This window comes from Pezoporus occidentalis, unplaced genomic scaffold, assembly GCF_034315485.1.
Source record: "Pezoporus occidentalis ecotype Australia unplaced genomic scaffold, CSIRO_AGI_Poc_V1 ctg55, whole genome shotgun sequence".
Lineage (NCBI taxonomy): Eukaryota > Metazoa > Chordata > Aves > Psittaciformes > Psittacidae > Pezoporus > Pezoporus occidentalis.
In genome coordinates this window covers 4,681,655-4,693,408 of record NW_026915888.1, presented here as the reverse complement: position 1 = coordinate 4,693,408, position 11,754 = coordinate 4,681,655, and the positions used below count along the sequence as shown (strand labels likewise).

Sequence of the window (11,754 nt, the reverse complement as noted above, 5' to 3'; positions counted from 1 at the left end):
TGTCCGTAATTGTTTGTATTCTGCTGCTTCAGGCTGAGCTCAGATGACATTGTGTTGCAGGATGCTCGTTTAGTCTGTGCTCTCGCACGATACCACTTCTGCTGGGGTACAGCCGGTCTCGGCCCCTTTCAAGTGCATAGCTTATGTGTATTACAGAAGGGCATATGACCTGGATTGTGCCTTGTAATGTGATAGAGACAAGGTAGGTGAAAAAGTAGGTGCAACTAACTATTCTGATTCTGCAGTACTTATGTATCTGCCTAATAGCAGTTGGAGTATCCAAGTTAGTAAATTAGATGCAATTACTACATTGGGCTGAAGTGTGGGAATGTGGCTTGTGGATGTTATAACACCAAGAAATATGGCGAAGCTGCTGCTGACTAGCAAAATAGCAATAAATAGAAAATGCGAAGGAGAGGAAAAAGAAAATCAGGAAAATATGGAATCCCCCAAGAACATTCTTCAATGTTACTGCTTGGAGCCTCACTTAAAGTGGTTTTCAGTTGCAGCAATATCCTGCATCAGAACATTTTTGCAGCAGAAACCAATGAAGATAAGCTTCATGCTCATTGTCTCCTAGTCAAAGACAGCCGAAGACTGATGGGTTGCTTCACCTGGTTTTCCTTCCCAGCCTTCCACTGAGTGATTGAAAACGAATTGTTCCATCTGCTTGCTCAGCATATAACTGAGGTATGAAGAGGCACTCTGATTTGAAAATAGGATGCAATTTTAACTAGAAGAGTAGGAAACATGTCAATAGTTTAACACTTGTAAAATTAGAAGGAAAGAAAACCCCTAAGAGATGAGAAAATAGCTGGCATCAAAGTGATAGATTAATCTTACCCTGTAATAGTATTCTGAGCAGCTTAAAGCAGCTCTCTTCAGCTGGTATCTGTCAAATCCGATCAGGAATGTAGGGTGACATTATGAAGTCTCCAGATATATTTTCATGTCATTTAGCTGATTTGTGTCATTTGATAAATTGCATGTTTGTAAAATCAGTGTTCTTCACTGTGTGTGGTGCTCTGCCTTGCTGGTGTCAAAGTTCTGTGCTAGAGACAACAGCAGCAATTCGTACGAGCTCTTGCTTTCCAAGATCTTACCGGCTTCTTATTAAAAAGCTAGATATTTTACAGCAGACTTGGTATCAAAGATTAATGAGATACGTGGAGGAACACAAGGTGAGTCTTTAATTCTGCCTGATACATCTTTGTTGGGTTTTTTTGAAGGTGAACAAAAAGGGAAAAAGAAATCCTAGTGAAAGGTGGGGGTGCTGGCTCTTGTTCTTCTTGCTCATGGTGGTTAAGCCCAGCAAAGGCCCGTCAGCTCCTGGCACGGCTGCCAGAGAGCTCAGTCCCACTGCATGTTTGAGCAGGTCACAGGTGAGTGGACCCAGCCTGGACCCTTTGGCTCAACTCTCACTGACCCCCTCGGTGCTCTTCATCTCCTGAGGCAGAGGACAGGTGGTGGGGTTGAACTCATGGGTCCAAGGAGCATCCACCATCCCAGTGCTGCCAAATGCCAGGGTAAGAGCAGGACCTGGCTTAGCAGGAATGACTCTGTGTGCAGGGCACTACATGGGGTGGTGGATGGGGTGCTCAGACATTGGCAGATGCATGCAACAATCCTGTGAAGGTTTAGAAACACTTAACAATTGTCTGCTGCTTTCAGAGCCCATGACCTGCAGCAGGACAGGGAGTGGGAATGCTTTTAAAGCTCTCTTAAAGGTACTGGTGATTTTTAACTGTGTTGAATTATTTAGATGGAGCCTTTTGCTCCTTCTGATTCTACTGTAGTAGTTACTACTTGTCTGGTTTGAGCAATGGGTGGTAGACCACCCTTCCTCACCTTGCAAGTGTCCTGGTGTAGTTTATGGCTATAGGCAAAACCATCCTGGCAAACATAAGATAAAAAGAAAAGCATCTTAATGAATATTAATATGTTGTAAATAGCAACAGTGAGTCATTCACAAGTCTAATAATGGCAAACAGATCACTGCACACAGCTTCAGCATCGCTTTGACCTGCTCGCTGCCTTGTGGGAAGTTCTCCACACTCTTCTGAAATGCATCTGCGTCCCGCAGCAATTCCTTGTGTGTGCTGCCTCCAGCAGGACCAGCTTCCCACCAGCTCAGCCTGGTGCCCTTCTTGGCACTGTTATCAATCTGCAGAGTTTTGCTTATGCTGTGAAATCAGCAGTGGCTGTCATGGGTACAGTTACCTTAGCATGAGTACAATTGTAAGTACTGGTAAGTCCCAGGCTATGTTTGGTGAGTCTAACGCACTGACTGTGGGTCCTCAGGTCCTTGACTGAGAAAAACTGTCCTGCCTAATTTCCTGATTATAGAAACAAATAGTAGTAAATGATTAAAACCTGTCTGTTCTGATCATGTGTTCTTTTAGGCAAAAGCTATTCCTCGACTTAGTGTTTCTTGCAGCTTATCAGCTCTGTGTTTTCAAGATTTGTGCCTTGGTCTTGTAAGATAAGCTGGCTTTGAGAGGAACATTCACCCGTTCTATTTGAGTTTTGGATGCAAAGTGTAATGGCTTTCCTGATGACCCAGCATAATGTCTGACTTGTTCAGTGAAAAAATCCTTGTAACAATAGAGCTTAAAAGCAAACTCCTAAATACTTGTATTAGGTATTGTGTTTGATCACAGATAACATTGAGCTGCTGTATTAATCATATACATTAAGTAATAATACAGTGCAGCTATCGGCTCTCTGCTGGCTAATTTTCAACACACTGTGTACTGCATGGTTGAGACCACATCTGCTGAAGAATGAATCATCCATCTGCATAGTCCAAATGAATAGGTTTGGTCCTGTATTGTAATTTAACTCAAGTTTTCACATTTGTCTTTGTTATTCCAGAAAGGGAGGAGAAGAAATGAATTACTCAGAAATGTGACACTGCATAATTAAACATATTTATGGCTGCATCCATCTCTCCCCATCTATCTATCTGTCTGTCAAAGCCTGCATCCTTCCCTTCCTCTAGAGCAGCATGAGGCTCATGAGTGCTTTCCACGCCAACATTTTAAAACCCTTGGCTGGTCCCTTGCAATCATAAGCTGGTGGGTGTTAGGAAAGGGACAACAACTTTGGTACCGTGACTTTACTGCCAAAGAACAGAAGAAGTTTGTCAGCCCACTTTTGGGGGATATAACCTGGAGGTATTTAATGGAGGTGAATTCAAATTAATCATCTTGACCTGACTTTTGCAGGGAAACGTTTGCCATCCCTATGGACAAGCTCTCCAATCTGGTATTTGTCCTGGAAGATGCAAAGAGGGGGAGAGCTGCCTCTCTGCTGTTTCCTAGACCTGAGGTATTGAGGACGTAAATCAAATCCTTGTACTGGAGGAGCATCACATGGGAAACATACACTTCAAAAGAGACTTTAATGGTAGGTTAAATTCTACTTTTAAGACTGAAGTTGAATGAAAGTACAACATAATTACGGATTACAGGTAATAAGTTGCAGAGCAGAGCAATTGCACTTGTCTGTCAATGTACATCTCTTGTCAGCCTCTGCTGGGGCCTCTGCTCATTGTGCCAGTTCTGGGAAGATGGAGATTATTCAAAGAGCAGCAAAAATGATTAAAGCTGGGATAGGATTTATGAGGAAAGATTAAAGAATTAAATATGTATAGCCTGGCTAAACGATGACTTAAGGGGAAGTGTAACTCTTCATGAGCATTTCAAGGATACAAATATCAAGGACTGGAGGAACCATTTAGCATGTCACCAGCAGGATTACAAAGAGTAATGAGATGATACTAAGAAAAAGTAAATTTTCAAATGCTGGCAGCACCATCTGATCAGGTTTAAGAACAAGGGAAAACCAAAATCTAACGGCATGGAGGTGATGGGTATGACTTAGATCTGTGCAGACCTCTTCAGCTTTAGGGTTCTCAGAATCTTTCCATCAAGTCCCTGCACCTCCCTGCCAGCAAGGGATGTCCATGTCAGAGCCCACTTCCACAAGAGCTTTAGCAAAAGGCGACAAGGCTGAGCTTTGTGCCTCTCATAGTCCTGGTGCCTCATCGAGAGAACGACTTGTGGGGTACCGTGTTCCCCACTGCTCTTGAGACACTGTTAAGAATCTATTTCTAGGGTGGAAAGTGGGAATTTTCACTGCACGTGGAAGTTGTAGCCACTGGGTGGAAGATGGGCAGGATGGAAGAACTGGGCTGTCCTTGGATCCGAGTCACAGACTGCGGCAGGTCTCTGGGCTGGGGGCAAGATGAGCTTGATGGATTTGTCAGATTAACCAGGGCAGAAATAAAAGGAATTAATGCTAGGAATTAACTGCAGCCGTACTGTAGGAGGGCAGCCTGGAAGGCTCTAGGGAGTATCCAGAGAAGTATCTGTGTGGTCAAGTGGATGCTGTTGTCACTGTCTTCACATTTATGTATTTCATAGTATAATCACAGGAGTTTTATTGCCAGCACTAAGGCAAGTGTAGTCCTACACAGTGGTTACACCTTGGAGAGACTTTTAGAGTGCTTGACTGAAAAAATTCTCATCATGAGTAAAGATAGAAAACCTTCTTGTTTTGTTAATCGGGACCTGTATCCAAGTACAGCATTAAATCAATTATGGAAAACAGACTTGGGAAATGATAATCCACATTGCATTGCGTTTCCCCACACTGTGTGGCTTGGGTTTCCTTTTTTCTTTCACTCCTTTAAGATTATTTGAAGGCAGAAAACAGCTCTTTGATATGAGCTTAACTCTCATCTTAGGAACTATTTGTATTTCAAAATCCAAATGTTATACTGGCTGAGCACCAAACTTATTTTTCAATTACTTTAGTTCACTTTCTCAAAGTGCTGCTTTTTCTAGGTAATTTGATTTTATACCTCATCCAGAGCTCTGAAAATGCAGGGAGGCTTGTTTATAGTTAGCCCTGAGCAATGACCCTGAGTTAAACAGCATCAGCTGAATGTCTATGAGTTGGCTGGAAAACAAGTGCTTTCTGAGGGCTGTGAGGGTGAGTTGCAGCAGGATGGACACAGCTGGGATGTGTGGAAAACAGAGGAAATATCCTTATGAAATAGTCAGGTTAAAATATGCGTTGAGGTTAAAATTACGTGCTGAGAACACATAATGGGATACAGGCATTTCAACTAAAAAGAAAATCAAATTATTTCCCAAAGACAGGCATCAAGGGTGGAATTGCCTCCATACTTCACCCTAATTAAAGTCTGTGAAATATGCTGCGACTGTCAGTTGGTATTTACTTTTCCCTTCAACCATCTGAGAGCAGCTGCTGAATCAACTGAATGGATGATCTTTTGATTTCTTTGCGCATCCATGTCATGCATTACACTGACAGATACCCACCGAGCGCTGAAGCTTGCAGTGGATTTGGGCTGAATTTTTAACTTTTTTGAAGCCAGTGGGATTTTTCCATTGAATTCCACGGCTCTTGTATTAAATCTACTCCGAGTCTCCCTTAACGCAAGAGCAGCAGTTTGCAATTTTCACTGCTCTTCCTAAATCTCCTTTCGGTCTGCGGAGGAGCCTGGCTGCAGTTTGCCCATGGACCCTTCCCATACCTCTAGGCTGTTGGTGGTCAGAGGCCACGCTCTGTGTGATGCTGTCCCTCCGGCAGTGCCTGATGTCCTGAAGGACGCGGCACAGGCATTGAGGATGCAGCATGCTGCCCACCTGACCCCAGGAAACACGGCCCATAACAGCAGACTGTGCGTTGGAAATGGGGCTGGGGGAACAAGGACGATGTTTCTGCTGGAAATGGTGCTTTTTCCTCTGCACAGCCCATTTTTGATGTGTTTCAGTTGGCTTTAGAAAAATGAAGCTTCAGGTAGAGATCCTGCATCCTAACAGAGCCGTCAGGCAATGACTTTTGTTCCAGTGTTTTGGTGCCATTTTTCCTGAGCTGTCTTCAAAATGAATGGTGAATCTTTACGTGTGAGTTGCCGAGATCCAAATCTGTTCTGGAAATAGGCTGTCTGACAGCCCCTTCGTTGGCGAGGAAGCTATTTAAATGAGAAACCTGTGCAGGAGACGAACTGGCCGCCCCGTGTGATGGCAAGCGGAAGCTGATGAATCCTGCACGGGCAATCAGGCGACCCCTTTGCTTTCCACTCTAATTACTTTCCTGTCAGATGCTCAATTAGAGTGACAGGGTCCCAAATTCCCCAAGATCTCTGTTTTGTCTTAGAAGATTAAAGGGTGGCAACTATTTTCAATATGATTATAATCATTATCTCTGGGAGATTTTATACTTCAGAAGTCAAAGTCATAATAGCCCAGCTCACTGCAATTATTTGCAAATTGCCTTAATGCATTTTCCAGAAGCTCTTTTTGCATTTTTGCAATTTATTTATTTGTGAAGCCCTGAGCGCATTAAAATGCTCAAAAGTCTCTGAACCAAGGTGAAGCTGCTCTGGTGGTAACTTGCACGGACTTTGGCAGCATCCCTGCTACCACCAGGAACCCCAGCCATTTTCTGTGGAAATGCCATTTCTCAGTGTTCCCCCTTCAACGTGCATTGAAGGATTCCACCTTTTTTGGTTAACACTGAAGGAAATTGTTAATGTTGCAGCAACTCTTTCTGGTGATGGAAATGATTGTGAAAACATGTACCTGAAACAATGTAAGAAAGTACCCAGAGGCACAAATAATGCTCAGTTTCTCAAAAAATGCCTTTTTTTTTCAGGAGGAATGTTTCAAAAGAGCAAGGCTGGACCTATCAAGGGGCAGCAGTAGCCCTGTGTGGGGAAAAGTGCACAGGGAACTCTCTGGTGGGCTCTGTTTATTGCAGAGGCCAACCAGCCTCCGAGAGCGACCAGGGTGGGTTTGGGTGCAGTGGAGAACGCGGGTGTTTGAATCCCAGCCACATCTGCTCCCTTTCTTCTTATTCTTGATGATGAGTAGAGAAAGAAGAGACAATATGCCCTGTGTATTAAATTGAAACTAACCCAAATAGCTTCTAAAATACACTCAGCTAATTGTTAAAGAGTAATTTACAGACCAAGAGTTACACTGCTATAATTGTGAATAATGAGTAAACCAGGGGGAGAAAAACAGTAAATGGCTTGCAGACATTTTGTGAGCAGAAAATGAGGCTAAATTCATTGAATAAATTAATTGCAATGGATTATTCTCTCAGCTTTAATCTGCCGCCTGCTGAAAGAAGTCTGCGCAAATGGAAAAGCAGGTCCACAGCTTTCATTTTGAAATGTGGCTGCTTTTCACTGAATAGGAGGGAAAAGAGGCCTGAAAGGGTTTTGCTGTGTTATGATAATGTATCATGCTTGTAACACAATTTTCACCTTCAAAGTTTTACTTGCCCTTTGGGATGGGGCAGTTTTATAATCCCATTTTATTAGCGAGAAGCAGATGGAGAGCCTGCAGGGAGGAGAGCTGATTTTTCCCAAGGCCGCACATTGTCTCCTTGGCAGAATTCAAGTCGGAGCCTGGGATTTTGCAGTCCCTGGCTGATGCTTAGGATATTTTTCTGTTTGAAGACTTCCCCTTCCTGCAAGACCACATATACCAGGAGATGAACAAAACAATCCTAAGCAGATTGGAGGCTTTGCCAATGAAAAAGCAGAGAAAAGGAAGGCATGCGAAGATGTCCACCGGCCTGTTTAGAAGATCAGTTCTAGTAAAGAGGAATTATATTTTAAGAACTAGACAGATTGTCTCAGATTTACTGTCTTGGAGGACAGCAGCGAAGGCAAAGCATTTTTCTGTAAGGGTTATGATTACCTGACAGGATCTTCTCGTTACCAGGAGAAATGACCCTGCTATAGAAAAAATCTGTTCATTTACAAGTAGCTGTTGCTTTTTAATAGTGCCGTTTTTCCTCACTGCTCTTAATATTAATAAAAATAAAACTAAGGGCCATGTCTTGTCTTAGATGAAATTTGTGATTTAAACTGGAACTTGGAGAGCCTTGTAGATCAATCCTTGGATTTTATAAACTGCTAGCTTCAATTTATGTGGCTGTGGGACCACTGAGTCCTCCCAGGCTCTGTGCATGAGCTGTCTGTCATGCCTTAGCTTCTGGCAACCTCTTCTCTTCTGACTGGAGTGTGGCTGGGTGCCTGAACAGGGCATCCTTGAGCTGGAAGTGTCTGGTGACTGCTGACGGCTTAGGACAAGCTCTGAGCTATTAATGGGGCTCAGAGCAGCATCGCTTGGCTCAGATTTATGCACTGTGCAAGCCATCCCTTTGGGAACGCTTCAGTGTTCCTCCTTGGGTGCTTTTACACCCGCCTGACTCACCGCAGAGCCATAGCAAACCAATCCGTAAGTCCTTTTCCATTTAGCTCCCTGTTCAAAGTGTGCTGTAGAGCACAGCAGCCAGCAGAGCTAAGGGCCGGCTCCTGCGGGGGGTTGTTGAACAGAGCACAGTTACATCTGGCTTCATCATAGCCGCTCAGTTTATCAGGATGGATTTTTCCCCTCCATTTGATAAAGTTTAATAGAGCAGAACAAAAATCCAAACATTAACATCTACCATAAGGTGGAACAAAGGGAGCTGCAGGGACCTCAGTCCTGGAGAGCTCACCAGATGCACCCCAGAGCATCGAGGGGGGGGTCTGCACTAGCACCCAACTCCCAGTGCTCCCAGTTACAGAGTCTGGTCTCCAGCAGCCCCTGCAGAAGCTGTTTTCTCTGTTGCACTCCTGGAACAGAGTCACAAAATGCTGACCTGAATACACATTAGTTTTGCTGCTGCTGTTGACCTCTTCAGCATTCACCTTTTGCTGCATCTCACAGTTCTTGTTTGTTCAAAACATGGGGCCTGTTCTGAGGTTGCTTTTCTAATGGTTTCTGATAAGGAGCCATCTCACCCTGCTGATATCCTCAGCACTCTCTGAACCAGCCAGCATGAGGAGCATATCCCTGGACCACTGCAGGGTTTTGGGCTTGTCTTGGTTTGCTGTTACAGGAGGCTCTTAATTCTCCTTTGCTATTTCAAACATTAACTGGGAATCAGACTTTCTGCCTTCCCTTGAAGTGACATCAGGATAGAGAAATTCAAAGAAGTGTCTTTTCTGGACGTGCCCGAAGCCACAAAATGATTTGTATACAAAATCAAACTGAACAAATCAGAATCTTTTTCTGTTACCCTGTTTGGGAAGGTGAAACCTCCAGCAGCAATGGCAGCAGCACATTGCACCCAGAGCTCTGCAGACATAATGTCACTCTTTTATTTTATTATACAATGCAGTTCATCCTAAATTACATTTTCTTCTTTTAATTTATTTGCATGAAAAAGGTGGCATGGCATAAATCATCTTGTGTAGGTTGCTGGGCTATTTGCATTTCAGAGCTTGTTTTTAACTTTGTATTAGGAAGGAATTTGCAGTTGAGAAGCTTTGGGAGGCATTAAGCTCTAATGACTGGTGAAAGGAGATGAATGACATCCATCCTGCTCAGGACAAACAGCCCAAAGTTGTGTCTTTCTAAATAAAATTGTTTGAGGCAAAGACTGAGAGCCTGTGAGCAATGCCTTCATCTCAGGAAGTAATTCCTCTTGGAAAAGCAGGATATTTGGGATGCCAGCTTGGTCTCTGAAGCCAGCAGCTCAGCACTGTTCCTGCAGAGACATCTTCCCCATGGAGAGAGAGTCACTTGCTCTCTGCCTTGCAGGACGGAGGTGGTCAGAAGAGCTCGTTCTGTGGATGGGTTTGAAGAGCTGCCTCTGCTCCAGGCAGAGGAGCATCATTGCCAGGGCCTCGCCAGCATCGCCTGCCTGCACTTGCTGCTGTTCTTCATTACAGCACTTGTTTAATGGCATCTGACACAGGGCAACTGAAGGTCTGGAAGGCTTTAATGAGTCTTCAGATAACCATTTCCTGCTAAAAAAAAACGTGATGAGAAGCTCTGTCTTGAGCTCAGTACCTGTGTGCTCAGCATGCAGCACACGGGGAGCAAAACAGCAGAGTGAACTGTATTTTATTAGCGATGAACTGAGGCTGTGCATGAAAGAACCCTTTAAGTATCTGACATGTTAAATGCATTATATCTCCCTTCAGGAAAGAAGCAGTCAAAGGGACAGGGCTGATGAACTGTGCTTATTAAGTTGACTTGGTGGTGATGAGAATGCTGTTGACAAAAAGGTTGTGGTAGACTTCAAATGCACATACTGCTGTCCTGAAGTCAGAGCTGCTCTTGCAAAGAGTTGGAATTACTTTACCACTGATGCAGGGTTCCCAGGGAGAGCCTTTTCATCTGGAGGTGAGCACAGAGCAGGAGTTGAAAGCAAAGTGGAGAAACACATCCACTGCCTCCATAGGTGGGAGGTGGAGCACATCAAAACATCCCCCTGCAAGGGACCTGCTGAATGAGGGGATGAAAGGGATGTGCTGGAGCAGCAGGCCCATCTGCTCGCTAACAGGTGTTATTCACAGCTCTCTAGAACCATGGGGGAATCTCCCATTGCTGCACTATGCTCCTCATTGATTCATCTTGCCATGAACTTTTGAGTAGGCTGCTTGCTGCTCCATCCAGCCTACTCTCTAATAGGATGGACCCAGTCAAGTGGTCCTTAATGGTACACAGACATCCTAATAACTTTGGTAAATAGAATTCTGGAGGTGACTGGCACTGTCTGTAGGTGCCATAAGGGGGGAAAAGCATTTCTAGAATCCCAGGTGTCACTGCTGAAATGTATCAGAGATTAACTACTGCTCTCCCTGCTCCTCTATAGTGTTCTTCTCAGAGGAGCTCCCTCAGCATGACAGACAATACACTTCGGGTTTCCCTAGGTAAGAATTTGACACCTTTCTCTGTACTTTTGCAGTAACTCCCTTCGTCCTGTCTGAAAGTCCCTCTCTGCATCAGCTGTGCATTGCTCCCACAAGAGCTTGTCTTCAGCAGGGAAGCCATTTCATCACGTTCCCTTACTGCTGGCTCCCCAAAGACAGAGTTACAGAGGGAGTCGGCAGATCTAACGGGTCTTTGTTTTGTTGAATGGGTCCGTACACGTGGGAAGATTTGTCCATTCTCTGCCCTTTATGAAGTTACTTCAAGTTAAAAGCAGTATTTATTTTTTCTTGGTAGATAAAGAGTAAAGAAGTAAGTGAAACATCATTTACGTTCAGGAGCAGCTGAGCTGGGAGCCGTGCTAGCCACGCCAGCAGCCTCAGCAGGAATTAGGTTATGTTATAAAGTGAGTTTAAGTCTGATAGCCAAATGGAGCCTCTAAGCCATCAGTCTGGTTATTTGTGCTAAGGTCAATAGTGTCCAGGAAGAGTAATGAACAAATCCTGCTCTTCTGCAGATGAATAGCCCTTTTTGCCTGTTTACCAGCCCAGCACTGTGTGTTTCCCAAGTGGGACCCCAACAAATGCTGCTTTTGGCCAAGTTTTCTGTGCAGTGGGGTAACAGAAAGATTTTAGGGCCCAGTTATCAACAGGTTATCATCAGCGGAGTATCTAATCCCAGTAGTACATTAAATGATGTGAAGTAATTTGTGCTGTTTGTAACAGCTCTTCTAATAGGCAATGGATTCAGGTGGAGCCAGGTGAAGGTTTGTGTCCTGGCTGCCCAGCTGCCCCACGTCATGCCAGGGGCTGCTGCAGGTCCATGGGGCCCTTTACATTGTCACATAGAGAGGAAACAGCTCATCCAAGAGCCCACCTCTTGGCACTGGCTGTGGATGAAGAGCTGACTCTGCCTGTGCTCTTAGAGCAGCTCTCCTCAGCCTTGCCCATGTGTTGGCTCGTGGAGTGACTTCCTCACAGCTTCACTCACTGGCTCTTAT

At 44.4% G+C, this 11,754-nt stretch overlaps 1 long non-coding RNA gene across 1 annotated transcript; it reads left to right on the top strand.

Annotated features, from left to right (window-relative positions):
• Positions 1-1,243: 1,243 nt before the first annotated feature.
• On the top strand, positions 1,244-11,538 carry LOC134173802 (uncharacterized). Its single transcript, XR_009968405.1, has 4 exons — positions 1,244-1,382; positions 3,228-3,408; positions 6,691-6,904; positions 10,033-11,538. It is a non-coding gene; the product is annotated as an uncharacterized LOC134173802 (long non-coding RNA).
• The last annotated feature ends 216 nt before the right edge of the window (positions 11,539-11,754 follow it).